Source organism: Eurosta solidaginis, chromosome 4, assembly GCF_040869045.1.
Source record: "Eurosta solidaginis isolate ZX-2024a chromosome 4, ASM4086904v1, whole genome shotgun sequence".
Taxonomy (NCBI): Eukaryota; Metazoa; Arthropoda; class Insecta; order Diptera; family Tephritidae; genus Eurosta; species Eurosta solidaginis.
The window spans coordinates 112,982,689-113,006,342 of record NC_090322.1 but is presented as its reverse complement, the minus strand read 5'-3'; the positions used below and the strand labels follow the sequence as shown (position 1 = coordinate 113,006,342).

General features: G+C 42.1%; 1 long non-coding RNA gene across 1 annotated transcript; it reads right to left on the bottom strand.

Moving 5' to 3' along the window:
* Window positions 1–7,839: 7,839 nt before the first annotated feature.
* Window positions 7,840–23,435, bottom strand: LOC137248126 (uncharacterized). The gene is made up of 2 exons (XR_010952084.1): window positions 23,049–23,435; window positions 7,840–8,314 (listed from the first exon to the last, which is right to left on the bottom strand). It is a non-coding gene; the product is annotated as an uncharacterized lncRNA (long non-coding RNA).
* Between the last annotated feature and the right edge of the window lie 219 nt (window positions 23,436–23,654).

Below are 23,654 nucleotides of genomic sequence, written 5' to 3'. Positions count from 1 at the left end.
CTCCGGAGACATCCCAAATTTTCTACCCTTTTTAAGCAAGTCGGTTATGGGCGCTGCCATTGTGGCGAAGTCCTTAATGAAGCGTCTATACCACCCAGCGGTGCCCAGAAAACTCCGTACCTGTTTAATTGTTGTAGGAGCAGGGATAGTTAGTATAGCTTTTATCTTCTCAGGGTCTGTTTTTAGCGTTCCACCCCCTACAATGAAACCTAGATAAGGCAATTCCTTGAAACAAAATTTAGATTTACTTAATCCTATCGTTAAGTTTGCGTCTTTTAGACAGACCACCACTTCCCGCAGGATTCGAAGGTGTGACTGGAAATCCAGTGCGATGATTAATAAGATTTCAATCTTCAATCTTTGTGGGATTACCCGGTCCATTAACCGGCATAATCGTTGAGCTGCATTACACAACCCGAATGGCATGGTTACGAATTGGTAGAGAGGACGTCCAGGCACAGTGAAGGCGGTATATGGCTTGCTACTTTCATCGAGTTCTATTTGCGAAAATGCAAATTTTAAGTCGACACTACTTATGAAATGCGTGTCGTCCAGGCGACTTATTATTCCTTCAATATTTTGTAGCGGATACGCATCCTTCACTGTGACGGCGTTTAGTTTGCGCGCGTCTAAGCAGAGCCGGTTCTTTCCTGGTTTGCGAACGACCGTCCTCCGGTTGCTCCAAGGGCTCTCACTCTCTATCACACCTAGCTCCAGCATTTTATCGACCTCTTTGTAGACGATTGCCTGCATAGCAGGGGGGTAATGCCGCTCCTTGACTGGTACTGCTTCGTCGACAAGCTTTATGGTATGCCTTTGAAACTTAGTGCGCCCTAATCCGTGTTTCTCATAGGTTCTGAAACTATTAACCACTTCATCTAAACGCCGTTTTTGGTCAGGTGTGAGATCGTGTAACACACGCCGTTCATTTTTGTCCTCCTGGGATCCCAGGTCATGTTCTATCTTTAATACATCGATTTCATCTGCTGCTATTATCTCTTGTGCCAACTCAAAGATCCGCCAAAAGTCGATCCCTAAGTAAATTTTTTGTTCCAAGTATGGGCATAAAAAAAATGTAATTGTTTCTTCTGATTTGTTGAATTTTACGGGAAGGGAGATTTTTCCTAACACATTATGTCTGCGGCCACCTGCAGTTTTGACGGAGGACTCGTATCGCTCGATTGGCACTCCTATTTCGCCTACAAATTCTCGACAGCCTCGGCCTAAAATGCTTACTGACGCGCCAGTATCTAACAGACCACTTGTTTGTATTCCCATTATCTCGATGTCTGCGTACACGCGCGGATCACTTTTGCTTACTGTTTGCACCGAGGCCACTACCTTTTGCCGGAGTATTTTTCGTTGGCGAAATCGTTGCCGTGCCTTTTGAATTCTTCGCGACACTCCTCTACGTCCCATTACTACACTCTGCGAAAATCCTTTCTCGAGTTTCAAGATACTGCCTAAACTTCTCATCATATGATATTGAACTTTGCCTGCAACCTTTAGTTGTTGGACTGTTTTTGTGTTATTTTTAAAAATTGTAATTTCCTTTTTATTTGTTGGTCGGTCTATTGTTGGTGTGTTGGTGGCGGCATCTATTTTGACGAGGTTTGCGTTGAGCGCGATTCCCCCGTCACAATCGCGTTCCGTCCAGCGTTTCCCGTCTGATTGCACACCGAACATTTCGGGGTAATCACGTCCAGCTTGCCACACTTATAACAGAAGATCTGACGCTGCAACGACATACAGTCGGTGAAAAAGTGGTCATCTGCGCCACAATTCCAGCAAGAGACCTTTTTGCGATTGGCGGTTTACTTCGATAAATGTTGGTGGCGTATTTCCTCCACGGTGATTTGACCCTCATCACCGGGAGGAAATTGCTCATGGTCGTCTGACTCTCTAATCTCCTCGACCTGTTGAGTGCATGGCATAAATGTGTTGGGTGTCGTCCGTTCGCGCCGTAGAAAGCACCGTTCCGCTTCCCTGCACTCCATCCTGAGTTGGTCCAACGAATACACGGCAATAGGATACACTAGCTTAGCCAGTGATTCGCGCAGGTTCCCTTTTACGAGACGAACAATCTCGAATTCTGGAATGGGCTTCTTTAGCCTCGACCGCAGCGTACCTATTATGTGGAAGTAATCATCAATGTTTTCCCCCGACCTTTGTTTCATATCTGTCAGTTCCCTTAAAATCTCAAAGTCAGTGCGCTGTGATGCGAATTGACGCAGCACCGCACACTGTAATCCCGGCCAGTCGACTTTTCCATGGGCGCGGATATACAGCCAATACCATTCTCTGGCCTCACCGCTTAATAGTCTATGGAAGACGCGTAAAATGTCCCCCCATGAACACCCATATTGATCCTTCAAATATTCCAGACGGAATATGAAGTCCTCTACTGACATTGTGTCACGATGCCCTTGAAAATTTATGCCCCACTTCTCAATGTTTATTTCTGGTCTGTTGTGCTCCCTTCTCTCCCCTTCCGATGTTGCTCCTTGTCCTGTAGAGATAGCTGTGTGTACTCCTGACTCTAAAAATGGTGGATGGCGAAAGGTTATTGGATCGTTGCGATTGAGTGCATGGGAAAGTTGTTGTTTCTGTTCATGTTGGCATTGGTTGGATTCTCCTGCATAGCCAACTCAGTCCTGAAACGCCTGGATTCATTCGATTCGAAACTGGAGTTGCGTCTTCTTCTTTTGTTACGACGATTACGTGCCCCCTGACTACTTCCGGGCATATGCAATGCTCCGTTTGTGTTTTGGGCCGTGCTCAGCATCTCTGGTATGGTTTCGCGCATTTCCTGTATGATGGCCCTTTTGGCTTCAGTCATCATCTCTAGTAAGATAGGTGCTATGTTGTTACGCAGATCGCGATAATCGGTTGTAGACGGGCGGAATGGGTCCCTATGGTTGGGCTGATTAGGTTCGGGAAACTTCAAGTTTGTTGGTGGGATTACTTCTTTCTGGGGTTCTTGGTGCTCTTTCTGTGGTTTCGGCATTGTTCCAGTGGCATTGGTTTGTTTGGCCTGGACACTGTTCGCATTTCCTGGTCTTACATTCCCCCCTCCTATACGATCCGAGAGATCTATAAAGGCAGGGTCATTTTGGCTAGGTAGCATGGGGTTTTGCTCGTTCAAAGCTAACATACTTGCGTTTTTATTTTTATAGCGCGTATTGTATGGGGTGTATCTTCTCTTCATCCGGTTTGCAATTTTAACCAAAAAGATCTAAAAAGCTCTTATTATTTTCCTTTTTAAATTCGTTTAGAAATTATATTGTATTTGTTGTTGGACTTCAACTATTATCAATAATCATATAAGTGTGGGTGGGGAGATTCGGATGACTTATGGGGCATCTTACAAAAAAAAAAATTGTGCTTCTGCGGAATCACTGGAGTATACGATAACGTTCCTGTGGATGTGGGCACTACTGTATATAGAAATAAAAAAAAAGTTCTTGATTGTGAGAGTTTATGCATTATGCTACACAACTCTCCCTGCTTGTGGTCATAATGCATTAATTTACTAATTAGAAGCTACTAGTTTGAGTGCTCAATAGGGACTTCCAATCGTCCTGGATCAAAACAAAGCGTATATTATGTTGTATTAATTGTAAGTATGTATGTACGTTAACATATTGAAAAGATGCTTATAGCCTGACAATCATTGTTTGGCTATGCCATCTGAGGGCTATTACTAAGTTCTGTCATTATGATTCCACCGTCCCATGTTGGTGCAATTGTTGCTGGTTCGGCTACCACGCACAAGTCACCGACTAGGGCGATAGTCACACAAAGGCCGCACCGTTTGGCGAGACGACTGTATATTTGACACGTTTACTTAAGATCGAAATTTATTTATATGTTCTTTTACTAAAGAAACGAGCTAACCACAGTAAAAAGGACAGAATTTCAAAAAAAAGGGAATGCCACTTAGGCTAATAGTAGTAGGTTCGTAAATACATAAAACACATATAAAATATACAATTGTTTCCTATTAGTTTTTGGACTTTCTATCACACAAAGGACCAAACCTCTATATTGCTCAACCGAAGCAGTAATTTGATTGATTTCCTTACACCCAGAATCCTACGGCCTACCTAACAGATCCCTATCGGGCAATAATAGGAATTTCTTGGGAGCCGGGCCTCTGTGGCCCCAAAAAAAAAACGGAGGTAAAATGTCAAGTTTTTGGTTTGGTGTATTCATGTGACCGCAGCCCTAAACTGTACATCAAAATCAATTTTACGACAAAAAAAAAAAAAAAACAAATAAAACTTATATAAAAATCTAAAAAAAATTATAGTCTTTAATTTAGGACTAGTTGCTCGCAGTCGAGTTGGAATAACCCCTTTCAAAACGGTCTCGGTTTTGTAGCCACTGTAATTTTTGGGTATGGATGTGAACTTTGTTTCAATTTGTGTTGGTAACTTTTAGAAACTACCCTGGCGCGCTGCGCCATGCGTTCCTAGGTTATTTGGTTCCCACTAACAGGAAAAATGTGTAATTTAATGAGAGGTTATTATGGTACCTCCACACTGATTTGATGTTCACGCACCTCGCACTGTACAAGCACCATGAAGGCTCTTAACACAAATAGATTGTTCAGCAGATTAATATCACCGGCGTGATATTTAAATGACAAAAAAAATCGAATTATGAGATAATTAAAAGAAATTTGATTGTGGACAGCCACTGGAGGAAATCTGTACCCCCATACGCAATATGCTGGGCCAGATTTCTCCTTGGAGTTTGTGACCGAAGTCGAAAGGCGAGGTTGCGTGAACCTCAAAAAGGCGCAGAGAAACTAACACTTTATATATAAAAAAAACTACATTGTATACGGAAAACTCACCGAACAAAATCTTCTGCATATACGGGGTTGAGTTATCCGTGGTATCATGGATGTCACGTGTATCGTCCTCCTCACTCCGAAATGCGTCGTGGCCCTTAACTAAGGTGTTGAGCACGGCGACCAGCCACAATATCAATTTAGGGGCCTTCAGCACCCAGCATCCGCAAATAATTTTTAAGTTTAAGTACACTATTTTAAATTTTTCTTTGAGCGTACTGTCCTTTGTGGACTTCGCGCACAGGGAACTTCACTTTAGAAAAAAAACACAACGTTAGGCGCACATTGAAATGTACTGCTTCAACTCTAATACAGTTTTACCCCATTGCCTGCCAGTACCTCCTATATATAGACAAAATCCGTCACCGATACCGTTTATTTTGCTGTTTGCCTATTTCCATCATGGTCGACCATTTATTGCTATGTCTAACCTATATCTGTCCCCTTTTTTCTACAGACCATTTCAACCCACCGTACTTTTACTCAACATCTGGCAACCCGTCCATCTGAAATCTCTTGAAATATCCCAATACTGGGAAATTTTAATCGCTTAATTTTGACTTTTCTCCTGTTTTTTACAAATATTCCGTCGTGGCCGCGTGGATAATAAAAAATTAAATTTTCATGCATATTTTTCAGGAGTTTTTGTTCTTACCGACCATCTATGGCAGTTCTTCCCAAAACCAATTTCCCTGGATGGTTTGGCGATCCCCCCGCAACACTAATTCGGCGCCAAACCCCACTGACGACCTGGTATGTTTGTAATAAAGCTGTCATTGATTGGAGGACCAGCCCTGCCGAGAAGTTATTCATGTTTGGTTTGCTGCATAAAAAAAAGGTAATTCTTTACGATTTCGTATTTTCTATCGAATCGTGTAATGAGCGACACAACTATTGCATGTATTTTTCTTCGCTATCTTTTCAGGCTTAGGTATACCTGTGCGACCCGATTTGTTCACCCCTGATGTAAAAAGGACGTTGACTGGCGACATGGCCAATTCGTCTGCAGTTCTGGCCTTGAAGCGCAATGGGCGATATGTCGAGGAGTGTCCAGTTTACGGAAAGTAGCTTAGAAACTTGAATCTAAGATTTTTTTTACTTTATGGTACATTTGCTTTATCTTTTGCAGGTCACTTCGGCAACACATAGGGAATTTGGCGCATCCTTCGAGCGGGGCAAGGTATGCCCAACGCTTGGAACACCCACCCCTGACACATTTACATGCAAAATTATTTATCTGGCTCAGGATTTTTCCACCGTATGATAGCTTATGTGAGGTCCTCATGGACTGGCCAGTTCAACCTAATCTAACCTAACACCAACATTGCAACAACCACATGAAAAACGCCAACTTCAGCTGCAAATATCTCCGGTAAAAGTCTAGTTGAGGGGTCGACTCCTAATACGCTACGAAAAATATGGAGAGAGGTGTCAGAAGACGCGTATTGACCTCGACAACAATAATCCGAAGGCGGAAAAGAAACATTTTATCTCTGTCCGGAGTTATTTGCAGTTGAAGTTGGCGATTTTCATGTGGTTGTTGTAATGGTGTGTACCCACAAAAAAAATGTGAACATAAGTGTTTTGCGCAGATATAGTTTTGGTCTCCAAACCGGTGTTGAACCCACCCAGGGTAAGTTTTATAAGCACGGCCGTAGGCCGCCAATGCAGATAGGTGTTCTGCACAAAATACTATGGATCCCACCCCCGGTTTCAGAGGTACCCGCGGGGCTTTTTTCGGTTTTTCGTTAATATCTTTTGAGCGAGTTAAAATTTTTATTTTCCGCCTTCGGATTATTAATACTGATGTCAAGACCACAGATGAAGTCAAGACGCGTCGTTTGATACATCTTTCGATATTTTTGGACGCGTATTAGCAGTCAAAGGTGACTTGATACGAAACTCTCTCACTTTTTGCGCTCTCACGAGGGATATATCTCAAATTTGTGCTGGCAACAATCACAGATAAATCCCTCGCGCCAGCTGAAGCGGGTTCCAGAACAAAAAATGTGCCAGCTAAAATGAAAAACGGGCCAAAAATTTCGGTAAACTTTAGTTTGACCTACAACCGTAGAATAGCGTTCAAAAAGTATGGGAAAAAGGATAAAAATACTTGTTTTAGTGTAAATATTATTAGTTCGAAGGCGGAGGGTAAATATCATTTCCCATTCAAAAGTTATCTCTAAAAACAGGTTTTGTAAATATGAAATCCCGATGCAACCAGTCCATTTTGATCACAGAACCTGGAACGTCAGACATGTAGGATCCATTAAATGATGTTAACTATTATATCATAGGTCCGATTTACTGAAATTTTAAAAGAATATATGGTTTTCACTGTGAGTTAAATGCGTTACAATATTTGACTAATTAATTTAATCAAAATGTAAATTTTACTTACATTTGTTTATATTTAATTCTAACTAGTCGTATTATTGCAAAATAAGCTTAAAGAAATGAATATTTTACGACTATCATTTTATTAAATGATTGAAACTATAATCGCCGAAATGTATGACAAAAATTCCCATATTCAGATCTATTCATTTTTGTTTGGCGTGACATCATTGACAAACATGTGCATTTTGACAGCGCTCTCTCGAAACAAAGAGTTGCAAACACATTCATCTATATTAACTTGCAAGACATGTACCCGTTACCTAATCGATTACTTAATCGTTACCTATAACTTGGTCACCAATTATCGTCTTAATGACTTTTACATTGCTGTCGTAAAAAGGTAACGCATGCGCTCTCTCAAAATAGTGTACGTGTGACTCGCTTTCTCGCTCTTACCTATTGTGTTTTTGACATTCCTTCTCGCTCGATGTGATTTACATTTTTAAGTTACTTCATTAGGTATGTTTTCGTTATCGCTAACCAAAAGATATGCAACAACAACAACACGGGTAACTGGCCTATCGGTTACCCGTACCGGTTACCTTCTTTCAATTCGCTTTTTATATGAATGAAACGCGTCCTTTTTGTTTAAATAATATTTAATTATGAATAAATTATGTATACAATGGTTTTTACAAATAATTTCCTTAATTTTCTAGTAAACCTTACATATGTGCATATTTATATGTACAAACTACATATGTAAAGACATAAACTCATCCGTAGTCGTGCCCTTTCTGAAACCATTTTGAGTTTCGAAGCTCACTTTTTCCTGCGCGGGTGGTGTTGTTAGTATCAGTTTGCATAGATATGAGTGTTTTAGATATAATACCGGAATATATGCAGCCCCATTTCGTGCTATCAAAGTCGATTTGCAGGTGATGTTGAGCCTTTGAACTTGACCCTTTCCCATAATATGCGTGGTAGGGTCTTATATGTGATACTAAAAAGGCCGAGGGACAGTTGTCGCAGTTTTCTTGTAGTTTGAGCAAATGTACGTTCTTCTTACAGCCACAGCTGGAATATTGCTATACCCACATCGTCAAATCGAATTACCTAGAATGAAAAAGAAACGAATATCAGTAAGGATAGATAATAAGTTTTTAATATAACCGGAAGTGCTTAATAAATACAAGATACTCAAGGGGATTTCAGATAACCAGAATCAGAATCTGTAAAGTAAATTCAAGTAAACCTCCACCATGCCAAGGCATCGTCCGGTAGCGGGGGTACCCGAAGATTATAACAAGGGATAATTGATAGATGTTGGGGTAATAGATAGTAAATTAGGCGTGCTACAAAAACAAAAACGAATAAATGCAGATGACGGTTTAATCCATTATGCGAAGTTCTTTGAATGGATGTGCAAATTGAAACGGGCAAAGTACTGCTAAAACTGCTTTCCCCGAGTAACCCGGGAACGAATTGATATGACTACGTCTATTCTTCTTTAGCAGCAGTGCTGAGCACCAATTCCCTTTTGGACAGGAAAGTAAACGTTTGGTTGTCTGCAAGTTTATCATATGCCAGTACAGAACATACTCGTTTGCTGGATCTGATCAGTACATCTAATTTTCCCAGATTTTCTGAGCTCAGCGAGGGTATCCTCCTGAATGGTGCATGTGTAGCCTGCTGCCTTGCCTGGCCGCTCACCCAACAACACCAGGCACGACGGAACTTGCCTTGCGACACCCAAAGTGCACTCACGCTTCTCATGGCTCCAGCGGGTTAGTGGGCTTAGAGTATACCCGTGGTAGCTATGCCTGTCGTAAGAGGCGACTAAAATACCAAATTGATTCAAGGGGTTTTGTAGCGCAACCCTTTCAATGGGTTGCCAGCGCAATATATAGCCTCTCCAACCCAATTTTCAACGTCACCTACCCGTGGCGAATCCTGTTTCTTTAACAGCCGAAGCTCTGGCGACCTCATGTTCCTTATGGATCTACATTTGAAGGCGCTTAGTTAGCTGACATCGCATACTTAACCGGTAGATTCTAAAGTAAAAACCAAAACACAAAATATAGGTTAGATTGAAGTGGCCGGTTCATGAGGATCTCACATAGACTGAATGAGTCCGTAGTGTTACCAGAAGTTTGTTTTAACGACCAAGCTGAAAACCCTCTCAAGAACCAGGACCTATGTTATAAAAAAACTCCATCCTCTTGACAAATACTTGAAGCTTCCTATGACTTAAGCCACTTGCTGCTTCTATATCAAACAGTTTTATCACTCCTAATAGCTGGAACCTTAGCCTGGCAAGCGCAGGGCACGATATTTCTCAGGGGGCCCGGTATTTCTCGGGGGGGGGGGGGGGCGCGATTTAGAGGTACTAAGACATTTTTTTTAATTCAGGGGAGTTTTTAGTTGTTCCATGTCGAAATTTTAAGCCGAATTTCAAAAGCAACGAATATTGATAATGATTTTTTACCTGGTCCCTCGAACAGTGAGGAGACAATAAAAACATCAAACAAAAATATATGTTTACATGAATCCGAAATCGTAAAGTTTTCGTGGTAACACTGATGAAGGTTCATCTTCAAAAAGCCTTCCAAAAATACCACCAACTCTGTATCAAAGTCTAGATTATTTAAACGACTTCGATATCGGTACTGTGAATAATGAGTTTTTGCGATCTGAAGAAGTCAACGAAATAATTCGTCGAGGTCATCAAAAGTGCCCTGTTATTTTTCCACGTGATTGTCATGACGAGGCATTTCCTACTTCGTTGTTAAACAGAATCTTGCCAAATGGAGAGAAAGTGGAGCGTCACTGGTTGGTGTGGAGTGCCAGTAGCAATGCTTTTTATTGCCTACCATGTCGTCTGTTAAGCACCAATACTTTAAATCGACCTAAAATTTGTTGCCTGGCGAATATTCGAAATTCCAGGTATGGAAGAAGCTATACGCTAAACTTCCATCACACGAAAATACTGAAGATCACATTAAATGTTATATTCAATGGCGATCTTTACAAAACCTAATTCGAAAGGAGGCTACAATTGATACACTTATCAATGAACAGCTAATCACTGAAACTCAAAAGTGGAAAGGAATTTTATATAGAATTTTGGACACTATTTTTTTTTTTTTTTCAAAAAGCGAAAGGATGGACATTTTTTGGGTATCTAAGATCTCATAAGCCATTATGATCCGATACTTAGAGATCATTTGGAGAAAGTTAGGATTTCACAATAGCAGCACAAACGTTTACAAGTTCACTATCTTTCCACAGACATTCAGAACGAGTTTATAGAAATTTGTGCAAAGCATGTGAGGGAAACTATATTAGATCAAGGCAAGAAAGCTAAGTATTTTGCTATTATCGTTGATGCTATGCTTGATGCTAGTCACGTTGACTACGTTCATTTTGCGCTCACTCCATTTCAATTCGAAAGCAACAAATTTACAATTCCAGAACAGATTTTGGCTTTCGTGAATTGTAACCAAAAAACTGCTCAGAAAATCGCTGATCTAATTTGCCATACATGATTGAAGATTGTCGTGCACAAGGGTACGATAACGGAGCCAATATGAAAGAAGCTTACAACGGAGCACTACGTCACATTCTCGACAAAAACTCGAATGCTGATTACTCGCCTTGTGCAACCCGCACTATGATAGCGTTTTCTTTTCTGGATAAAGTATTACGCAAGCGTTGTTGTTCTATTCTAAAAAACAGGCAACGCCTTTACGAGGTATTTCGTTATTTTGTGAAAATTCTTGCCTGCTCGCAACGCAAAAGCGTTACACTTTTACACTGTATAAAATGGCGGTGTGGCAGTGCAACTTTGTGAAACTCTCAATTCGCTCTTAAGTTCCACATATACTCTGTTAATATGAGTGAATTTGGTGAGTTGAAATGTTCTTTGTATGTACTATAAATGTTGACCATTTTCTGGGGCAGGAGTAACTCTATTGTTGTTGTTGTGGTTGTAGCGATAAGGTTGCTCCCCGAAGGCTTTGAGGAGTATTATCGATGTGATGGTCCTTTGCCGGATGCAGATCCGGTACGCTCCGGTACCACAGCACCATTAAGGTGCTAGCCCGACCATCTCGGGAACGATTTATGTGACCACATTAAACCTTTATGCCATCCCCTCCCTCCCCATCCCAAGTTCCATGAGGAGCTTGGGGTCGCCAGCGCCTCGTCTGTTAGTGAAACAGGATTCGCCGCGGATAGGTGGGGTTGACAATTAGGTTTTGGGAAGCTATATATTGCGCTGGCAACCTGCAGGGTTGCGCTACACAGCCCCTGGAATCTGATATTTTAGTCCCCTCTTACGCATACGACAGGCATACCTACCGCGGGTATATTCTGACCCTCTAACCCGATGGGGTAGAGTATTACAATTTACTTAGGCAACAATTTATTTCAGAAAAGAAAACGCTATCAATGTATGTGGTGTTGATGCTGCAGAATGTTGTACGGCTGCAATTATTTTCTTCGGCAGCACTCCACAACGATGTGACAACCTCAAAAAAAAATGTACCTAGCTCTCTTCATAGTCTTTCAGCCAAAAGCCAAATTTGAACGCGCAAGCATACGGCGATGTTACCGGCATTCTCAAGTACATCAACAAGTTCGAATGTATCTTGCTGTCCTCAATTTGGCTCAAAACCCTACCATTAATGAAAGAAGCGTGGTCCTCCAAGCGAGAGACGCCACCACAGATGTTGAGGTCCGACATCTAGATGCCTTATTAGCTGATTTGAAGTTGATCAGGAACCAATGGGAAACAATTTTAAACGAATGCAAAACAGTTGCTATTCAATTGAACATCTCGCCAAAGTTTCCGCACATTCGAAAGAGAAAACCCAAAAGGCGTTCTGAAGATAATTTAAATGAGATGATTACGGATGATTCAGAGTCTGATTTCAAAAACAATACATTCTTGGTGATCGTTGATTCGGTAATCACTGGCATTACTGAACGATTTGCAGCTATGAGAAATTTGAACGAAAAGTTTTCCTTTTTGTGGCAATTTAAGACATGGATGAAACTACGGTTCGGGCGAGCGCAGCAAAATTTGTCGAAAAATACCAGTCGGATATTTCTCAAAGATTAGAATGTGAAATAGTTCACTTGAAACACATTTACGAAGCAAATTTTGATAAAGGTCTGTCACCATTGGAATTGCTAAATGCCGTCTATTTTCAAAATATGTATACAATTTTCCCCCAACTTTTTTATTGGTTTACGTACCTTTTGCACTTTACCTGTCACTGTATCTAGTGCAGAACGTTCCTTCAGCGTCCTTTCAAGAATGAAAGACTTTCATAGATCGTGTTCATCTAAAGAGCGAGTTTTAGGACATGCCACGCTTTGCGTTGCATCCGTTTTGGCAAGACAGTTAAATTTTGATATTATTATAAAAAATTTTGCAGCGAAAAAAGCAAGTAAAGCCACTCTTTGATATCCGGACATTCTATATTGAATTATTAAAATTTATAATCATCATTAAATTTATCAGAAATGTATGAAAATGTTACCAAATAACTAGAAAAGATTATTTGAATAATATGTGGCTGTTAAAAGAGAATTTTATTTCTACGTTACAATAAAATAAAACAAATAGTAAATATTCTGTGTTAATTTTATTGTCAGCTCTTAGCCAAAAATCATTTAGTTGATGTGGCAAAATTTTTTTTTGATGTAATCCATCAATAATGATTTATGAATGATGTTGTTGTTGTTGTTGTAGCAATGCTCGCCCCACCTAATAGCCGCGACCGATCACAAATTGTCATCAATATCCTCTAACGGGAGTCCAAGGAAACTTGCCGTTTCAACAGGGGTGGACCATAAGGAAAGGGGTGTTAGAGGCGTTGGTTCCACATTACAATTGAAGAGATGGTTGGTGTCATGTGGGGACACATTGCAAGCGGGGCATACATTTTGTATGTCGGGGTTGATTCTGGATAGGTAAGAGTTTAACCTGTTACAGTATCCAGAACGAAGTTGAGCAAGAGTGACATGCGTTTCCCTGGGGAGTATGCGTTCCTCTTCCGCAAGTTTTGGATAATTTTCGTTAAGTACTGGATTCACCGGGCAATTCCCGGCATACAGGTCCGACGCCTGTTTATGGAGTTCACCAAGGACCTGCTTGTGTTTTTTCACTTCATACGGCTGGGTTTCAGGTGCCGTATTTCCTCAAAATGCTTACGGAGATGACTCCTTAAGCCCCTAGGCGGTGCTGGTTCATCAATCAGATGTCTGTTGGGATGCCCAGGTTTCTGGGTATTCAACAGGAACTGTTTGGTCAGCATCTCATTTCTCTCCCTGATGTGAATGATCAAATGTATTAGTATATTTTTTATAGGGGGCCCGTAAATTTTTTTAGTCCTGGGACCGGATTTTCTCTCTACGGCCCTGGTTCGAAGACGCCAGAGGGGATTGAAGCCAGAGTCTCCGGACCCAGAGCCAAAATATCAGTACCTCTAAAAGCACATACGAGCAGCTTTCAAGCGGAAGTATTCGCCATATGTTGGTGCGCTAAGCTAAACCTTCAGCGCTGATACTCCAATGAAACCATTGCCATACTCAGTCAGACAGTCAGGCCCCACTAAAGGCAATTGTGGCGTTCGAAATAAAGTCAGCACTGGTCCTTGGGTGCACAACGTAGTACTGTTGCACTGGGTCCCAGGCCACAGGGGAGTACAGGGTAATGAGCAGGCGGACTCTAGTGTTTAGTTTGTTGCGTCCCTCCCACAAATTATCATCCTCACAGCAGATCCATGCAGCGGGTCTGCGCCATACTCTCCTCCTCCGGGAAGGTATCGAACCCAATCCGCGTCCTTCTCCTGACCCCGGTCATGAGAAATGGTTTTGCTGCATTTGCCGGAAAAGAATCTTCTTAGGACGGTCATACTCTTGTCAATGTGCCACGTGCAAGGGATGGTTGCATCGGACAGGTTGCTCTGGGCTTGATCCCAAAACCCGACGTCCTCGTAACTTTTACAAATCTTTTGTGGCTTCTTGTTGTTCACGCCCTCATTACATTATGAGAAAATACGGCACCTGAGAACACAGCCGTATGAAGCTGAAAAACACAAGCAGGTCCTGAGTGAACTCCACAAACAGGCGTCGGACCTCTATGCCAGGAATTGCCCGGTGAATCCTGTACTCAAAGAAAAAAACTAGCAGAGTAGGAACGCACTCTCCCTAAGGAAACGGGAGTCACTCTAGCCCAACTTCGATCTGGATACTGTAACAGGTTAAACTCTTACCTATCCAGAATCAACCCCAACATACAAAACATATGTCCTGCTTATAATGTGTCCCCACATGACACCAGCCATCTCTTTAGCTGTATTGTGGAATCAACGCCTCTAATACTCCTCTCATTATGGTCCACCCCTGTTGAAACTTTCTGTTTCCTTGGACTTGGTTAGAGTACATTAATGACAATTTGTGATCCGTCGCACCTATTGGATGGGGCGAAGCACTGCTACAACAAGAGCAGGCGGACAACCCGGAAAGAGAGGCAGGAACTGTATGACCCATTGATCCCGAGCCGTTCCTGTCAGTTGGCTCACAGCGGCATTTATTAGGAGGGGGGGAGAAGAACACTGGAGCAATACGCCAGGTTTGAGACAATCTAAGTTACTGTTAGAAAGTTATAGCACAAGTCGCTACAGGGCAATAATAGACCTATCGAAAGATAACCGAAGAATCCCAAGAGCTTTCTTACAGGGCAAGCAGCCGTATGCAGAAAGTGGGCATACTATCGAATAACACATGCCGATTTTGTGATCGATCAGCAGACGGCGGACCATATCTTCCAAGAATACGAAGCAATCTCAAAACGTAGGGCTAAGTTTATGGGCTCACCATGGCTAGTGCATTCCCACATTTAATCCCTCAAGCCAAGAACTCTGCTAGGGTTCATCAAAGAAGTCGGCTACGATGAGGTGCTGTGAAGGAGATGTGCAAGTCACTGTGAAATCCTCAAAAAATTATCTATCTACGTTCCGGTAACAAGCACCATTGAGGTACTAACCCGACCATCTCCGGACCTATTGATATGACTACATTGAACCTTCTAGGGATTGAATATTAATAATGACCGCAATGCGAAAGTCTGCTAAAATTTACCATTCTCCATGGAATGCTACATATATAACTTCCCACGTTTTGAATCAGTAATGAAAAGAGCAAAATTTACTAAAATTTTAACTGGTTGTGGGTAAGTTGTTGATGTCCTCTCTTAACGCAATGTAATGGCATCGGCGACGCAGGGCATCGCTTCCCAAGGCAGTCGGTTCTATGTACCGGAGCGACTCGGGATTTTTCCCGACCAAGGACTGTCATTTCAGTGTGACCCCATTTAATTTGTTTCGTCCCTCCCACAAATTGTCATCCTCCCAGCAGCTCCTTGCAGCAGGACTGCTACATATTCTCTTACTCCGGGAAGGTATCGAACCCAATCCGGGTCCGTCTCCTGACCCCGGTCATGAGAAATGGTTTTGCTGCATTTGCCAGAAAAGAATCTTTTTAGGACGGTCATACTCTGTTCAGTGTGTCTCGTGCAAGGGATGGTTGCATCGGACAGGTTGTTCTGGGCTTGATCCCAAAACCCGACGTCCACGTAACTTTTATAAATCTTTTGTGGCTCCTTGCTGCTCACGCCCAAGGGCGTCCCGTAGTCTACGCCTAAGCTTATCCCCACTACCTTCCAGCAGCTTCGCTGCTCAGCAAGCCACAACCAGTATCCGCTGCTGCTCGCGCCCCACGGCGCCAACAACTCAAACAGCTGATACCACTCATAACTACTACCTTCGTAGTAGAGCTGGTTGCAATGCTGAGCATCAGCCCCTGCCCCCGTCTTCTTCTCCCCCCTCTTTTCTGGCAGCAATCGTGCAGGTCAGGGAAACAGACTCTTAGTCCCTGCCTCCGTTTGCACCGTCTGCCAGCACAGAATATATAGGTTTGCGACATCCGCTCAATGCAGCTCCTGCCTTGGGTGGTGCCACTTTCCTAGATGTTCTGGTCTCCGCGACGGCAACCCCCCGACGGGTTTCATCGCGCCATGTTGCCAGGTCGCAAACCCAAATCATCCGGGTACCCCAATGCTTGCCCAAGGGCGCCCAGTCCCAAGGCCACAACAGCAATTGCGTCTTGGCCTTCCACAACCTAGGCGTAGTCACCCCTCACCCCTAGAGCGGCGGCGTCACCCCTCATGCACTTCAGAATTCTGCAGTTCAACTGTAATGGACTAACTGGGAAGATTACGGAGATAGTCGATTTCATGAAGCGGCACAACATCCGCATTGCTGCGATTCAAGAGACTAAACTCACAGCAAGATCTGCATTGCAGACCTGCTCTGGTTATAATGTCCACAGGAAAGACCGCGAGAGCGGAAATGGAGGCGGCCTCGCGTTTATTATACACCACTCTGTGCAATATCATATATTTGATCCTGGCATCGACCGCAGTGACAATGTCTTAGAACGTCAAGGCCTATCTGTCCGGTCAGGCGATGCAAATCTAGAAATCATACACATCTACATCCCTCCTGTCACCTGTTGCCCCAGCGGATACCGCCCTAATATCGAGGCCTTACTCACTGGCAACAATCGCATTATCTTAGGCGATTTCAATGCCCATCACGACCTATGGCATTCAAACTTGCGGGCGGACAGTAGGGGTGAGATGTTGGCGGATCAAATAGACGAAACGACGTTCTGCACAATAAACGGAGACGCCCCCACACGTATGGTAGGAAGCTGTCATAGCTCGCCAGATATCTCAATCGTGAGCGCAGAACTCGTAATGGTAACATTGGCATCCGACCACCTGCCCATACTTATTTCGTTCGAGCGTACCGCCGACTTCATCGTCACCGAAAAACGCACTTTCATAAACTTCAAAAAAGGAAAGTGGGAAGAATATAAATCTGCAACAGACAGCAGCTTTGCTGCCCTCCCTATCCCCACTGATGCCCGCCAAGGGGAGCGTGCCTTCCGTAAGGTCATTGAATCCGCCTCGGCACATTTCATTCCCGCCGGGAGAATTCCCGAAATCCGGCCCCTCTTCCCGGCGGAGGCCGCGAGCTTAGCGAGGGAACGCGACCTTATAAGACAGCTTGATCCAGGCGACCCCCAAATAAGGGATATAAACCAACGCATCAGATTGCTTGTGGACGAACACAAGCGGGCGAAATGGGAAGAGCACCTAAGAGGTTGTAACCTCTCTAACGGTGTAGGTAAACTTTGGTCCACCGTAAAGTCCCTATCGAATCCGACTAAGCACAAAGACAAAGTTTCCATCGCCTTTGGCGATAAGGTGCTGTCGGATGCGAATAAATGCGCGAGCGCTTTCTGCCGACAATATATAATGCATCCTACGGTCGACAAAGATAGACGGAGAGCCAATAGACACGCACATAAACACAAACTCAGCGCGTCACCAATTACCATCACCGCTAGAGAGGTTGAGGACGCCATTGGTCGCGCTAAACCATCCAAAGCAGTGGGCCCAGACGGCATAGCAATGCCGATGCTTAAAAACCTAGGGAAAGAGGGTTTCAAATATTTAGCGCATGTCTTCAACCTGTCTCTTTCCACCTTTGTCATACCCGAGAAATGGAAAATGGCCAAGGTGGTCCCGCTACTAAAGCCTGGGAAACCAGCTAACGTAGGTGAGTCATATCGTCCGATATCTCTCCTATCGCCAGTGGCAAAGACGCTTGAAGCCATTTTGCTCCCTTATTTCCAAGCACATTTGCAGTTGGCCCCTCATCAGCATGGCTTCAGAAAACTCCATAGCACTACCTCCGCGCTAAATGTCACTAGCACCCAGATAAATTGCTGTTTGAATCAATATCCCCACCATAGAACAGTACTCGTAGCGTTAGACCTATCAAAAGCTTTTGATACGGTCAACCATGGCTCGTTACTGCAAGACCTGGAAGGGTCCACCCTTCCCCCATGTCTTAAAAGGTGGACCGCAAATTATCTGGGTGGTCGGCAGGCATCGGTGCAATTCAGAAACGAAACATCAAAACAAAGGAGAATTAAACAAGGGGTGCCACAGGGTGGTGTCCTATCCCCGCTTTTGTTTAATTTCTACATATCTAAGCTACCTTCACCACCGGAAGGAGTCACAATCGTTTCCTACGCCGATGACTGCACAATAATGGCCACAGGCCCAGGCCCAAAGATCGATGAGCTATGCAATAAAATAAACGGCTATCTCCCTGATCTCTCCAGTTTTTTCGCCTCGCGAAACCTGGCATTGTCACCGACTAAGTCTTCCGCGACCTTATTTACAACATGGACGCCCCAAATGTCGACCATATTGAACATCCACGTCGATGGCACTACGCTACCGACTGTCCTACACCCCAAAATCTTGGGTGTGACGTTTGATCAGGATCTACATTTTGGTGCGCACACAACCGCAATTGTTCCAAGAATTCAGAGCCGTAATAAAATCCTCAAATCCCTTGCTGGCAGTACCTGGGGAAAAGATAAAGAAACGCTCTTGACCACATACAAAGCAATTACCCAGCCGATTACGTGTTACGCGTCACCCATATGGTCGCCAAGCCTAAAAACCACCCACTGGAAGAAACTACAGGCCTGCCAAAATACTGCTCTCAGAATCGCCACGGGCTGTCTTCTTATGTCCCCAGAACACCATCTGCATAATGAGGCGAGAATACTCCCCATCAGGGAGAGAAATGAGATGCTGACCAAACAGTTTCTGTTGAATACCCAGAAACCTGGGCATCCCAACAGACATCTGATTGACGAACCAGCACCGCCTAGGGGCCTAAGGAGTCATCTCCGTAAGCATTTTGAGGAAATACGGCACCTGAGAACCCAGCCGTATGAAGCGGAAAAACACAAGCAGGTCCTTGGTGAACTCCATAGACAGGCGTCGGACCTTTATGTCGGGAATTGCCCGGTGAATCCAGTACTTGAAGAAAAATATCCAGAACTCGCAGAAGAGGAACGCATACTCCCCAGGGAAACGCGTGTCACTCTTGCTCAACTTCGTTCTGGATACTGTAACAGGTTAAACTATCTTTGTTGAAGGTACAAAAAGCGAAAGTATGAAAAATAAACAAATGTACAGAATACCGCAAATGTAAACAAATTTTCAAGAACAGTAAGTATAAACAAAAATTTTACAATAATAAAATACATGTAATAATAAGACATAACTTAGTATGTATATCAACCCCCTTTTGCTTAGTTGTTGTCTTGAAGTATGCTGGATGCTGAATATTCTTATTTAAGTGAGCGCGGTGTATGTTGCTGTTGTTTCAAAATCAAATTGCGATAAGCACTCGCACAGTGGGCAGTGTCCATTTTAAAATTAATTCGTTTTTCACTAGGAGTGTTCAATATATGTAGCATTTCTAAGGTATAGCGTTTTTGGTAATGTTTTTCCTTCTCCAATATATTTACGTTCTCAAAATCAGGGTGATGTCCTGTATCTTTGCAGTGGGCAGATAGGGCCGTCTTATTTCCTGAAAAACTGTTCCTTAATTTTATGTTTGACCTGTGACCGGAAATCCTTGTCACGAGCTTGAGTTTTGTTGTCCCCACATATACCTTCTCGCATACGCGGGACCCGTCGCCGTTGCATGGGATTCGATAAACTACGTCAGATTTCTCGAACTTGGGGATCTTATCCTTTATGTTATTAAAAACTTGCCTTAGTGTATTTTTGTACGTGAACGCTAGATTATAGCTATCCTTGTCGTATAGATTGGAGCAATGGCTGCTATCTCTAGGTCCAAAATATGTAATGCCGTTAGAGAAAGGAAAATTTCCGATTTTTCAAGTTATAGCGGATGGAGAAAATGCGATACAAACAGTAAAAGATAAAGAGAGGCAAGAAATTGAAAGAAATAATCTAACGGCTCTGATAGGTGATAATTTAAGCAAAACTACAACCTCATTGCGAGATAAGTTTACATGCCACACACTCCATTCCGCGAAGTCATTTCTGAAAAATAACAAACAACTTTTAGTACTCAGTGCTGATAAAGGTAACACCACTGTAGTGATGGACAGGACGGAATACTCAAGAAAAATGCAGGATATATTAAATAACATTTCCGCTTATCGAGTTCTAAAACGAGACCCGACGAACAAATTACAGGACAAGAACAACGAATTGGTACTTAAGTTGTTCAATGATGGATGCATTGATGAAAAAGAAAAGAACCATTTGACGTGTAAAATCGCTATCACACCCAGAATTTACGGTTTGCCAAAAATCCACAAGGAAGGCATACCCCTTCGTCCGATTTGTTCGTCTATAGATGCCCCATCCTATAATTTATGCAGATATGTTGTCCGAGTTCTCAAAAATATAACGAAATCGTCTACATACAACGTTGAAAATGCCAAAGAATTCAAAGAAAAGGTCAAAGACACATATATTTATGACGATGAGAGTTTGGTGTCATTTGACGTGGTTTCGTTATTCCCCAGTATTCCTGTTGATTTGGCGATTGAAATCATAGCCTCGAGGTGGAATGATATCAAAGAATATACGTTGATGAACAAAGAGTTTTTCTTAACAGTAGTTAAATTTTGCATAAAAGAAAACAGATATTTTAAATATAATGACAAAATATATGAGCAACGGTCAGGAATGCCTATGGGGTCACCAGCCTTGCCAGTTATAGCGGATATAGTTATGGAAGAGCTACTGACAAAATTTGAGCTAGAGTCCAAAGAAAAATCAAGGCTGCTAACAAAATATGTGGACGACATCTTTGCTGTTGTCAAAAAAGAACACATTCAAAATATGCTCCACATGCTTAATACGTACCACAAGAACATACAATTTACAGTAGAAATAGAAAGGGATGGTCAACTCCCCTACCTCGATACGTTAATAGTCAGAAAGAATAATAAGTTACTTATTGACTGGTATCAGAAACCAACGTCTTCTGGAAGGCTGATAAGCTACAACTCCAAGCATGAAAGAAGGACAATAATAAACACGGCGAAAAATTTTATTAGAAGGGTTCTCACAATCAGTGATGAGGTTTTCCACGAGAAAAATATTAAAATAATTAAAGTAACCCTGGAACAGAACGACTTTCCCAAAGAGTTAACAAATAGACTTATCCACAATTTTCATACCACGAAAAATAATGAAGAAAAAAGAACGGACGCGGCTAACAAAAAGTATTTGACAATGGAATATGTTCCAGGATTATCGGAGAGGATAAGGAGCTCCAATCTATACGACAAGGATAGCTATAATCTAGCGTTCACGTACAAAAATACACTAAGGCAAGTTTTTAATAACATAAAGGATAAGATCCCCAAGTTCGAGAAATCTGACGTAGTTTATCGAATCCCATGCAACGGCGACGGGTCCCGCGTATGCGAGAAGGTATATGTGGGGACAACAAAACTCAAGCTCATGACAAGGATTTCCGGTCACAGGTCAAACATAAAATTAAGGAACAGTTTTTCAGGAAATAAGACGGCCCTATCTGCCCACTGCAAAGATACAGGACATCACCCTGATTTTGAGAACGTAAATATATTGGAGAGGGAAAAACATTACCAAAAACGCTATACCTTAGAAATGCTACATATATTGAACACTCCTAGTGAAAAACGAATTAATTTTAAAATTTACACTGCCCACTGTGCGAGTGCTTATCGCAATTTGATTTTGAAACAACAGCAACATACACCGCGCTCACTTAAATAAGAATATTCAGCATCCAGCATACTTCAAGACAACAACTAAGCAAAAGGGGGTTGATATACATACTAAGTTATGTCTTATTATTACATGTATTTTATTATTGTAAAATTTTTGTTTATACTTACTGTTCTTGAAAATTTGTTTACATTTGCGGTATTCTGTACATTTGTTTATTTTTCATACTTTCGCTTTTTGTACCTTCAACAAAGATTTTTGGCCATTGCTAATTTAGTCGATCGAACATATTTATATGAGTAAGTCGCTTATTATATGTATATACGTAAACATTATGTAGAATACGTTCTAATGGTTTGTTTTTTTTTTTTTTTTTTTTTTTTTTTTTTTTTTTTTTTGATACCCCTAGTCCCGAAGATGGCTTTAGAATAAAGCCGAAATATCGACAAGAATAAATTATACAACTATAATACAAAAAGTTGTGTTTTTATTTAAATTGGCCTTCAGCTCAAAAATTTAAAAATATATTAAAAATGTTAACGCGTTCAAAAGATATTAATGAAAAACCGAAAAAAGACCCGCGGGTACCTCCGAAACCGGGGGTCGGATCCATAGTATTTTTGCGCAGAACACCTTTCTGCGTTGGCGGCCTTCGGCCGCGATTATAAAAAATAACCCTGGGCTACGCCATGCCAAATCCGGGTGTGTGGTATAACCGTGGCTACCGCCACGGTGATGCACAATTTTTTTTGGGGGTACAAACACAACAACAACCACATGGAAATCGCCAACTTCAAATGCAAATATCTCCGGACAGATAAAATTTTTCTTTTCCGCCATCGGATTATTGTTCTCGAGATTAATACGCGTCGTTTGACACCTCTCTCGATATTTTTGGTAGCGTATTAGCAGTCGACCCCTAAACTAGACTATTACCAAAAATACACATATGTACGTATGAATGAAAAGCAGAGAGTAATTAATGCTGCTTTGGTTGTAGAGGGAGTGATTTAGTATGACCACCTGAAACCTTCTAGGCCATCCCGTCGATTCTATACAACTTTCAGATTCTAAAAACGGATCTCGACACACGTCTTTTGATACCACCTTTGTTTAGGTTGTGCACTGTCTTGAAAACGTTGCCTTTTTTGGTTTTGGATATCGAATCTTCCAATTCCAATTGGTGGCAAGAGGACTTGGCTGCGTCTAGTTAATGCGCCAGGTTAATTTAGAAGTGCCTAAACAGCTAACACACGTCACACCTAAAACCCCGTAGCACAAGCACTTTTTTAGTTTAATTACCACAATTATAGTTTTTCATCGTTTTAAAATGTTTCCCGGAATAATTAATAAATTGTCGTATTAAGATGACGCTGTCATTTCGATGACAGCATGAAACGTCGATGTGTTAGTGGAGAGCGAAAAAAGCTTTGAATGTGTGGGTGAACTGGTTACCTCCGTCTTGTAGGGTAGCCTACAGTTCATTAATTATTCCGGAAAACTTTGAAACGCAAAAAAAAATATATTTGTTTACAACGAAAAATATCTTGTGCTTTTAGTTGGGACATGTGACGGAAATTAAAAATAACGGTAATAGTCTAGTTGAGGGGTCGACTGCTAATACGCTACCAGAAATATCGAGAGATGTGTCAAACGACGCGTCTTGACATCAGTATTAATAATCCGAAGGCGGAAAATAAAAATTTTAACGCGTTCAAAAGATATCAACGAAAAACCGAAAAAGACCCG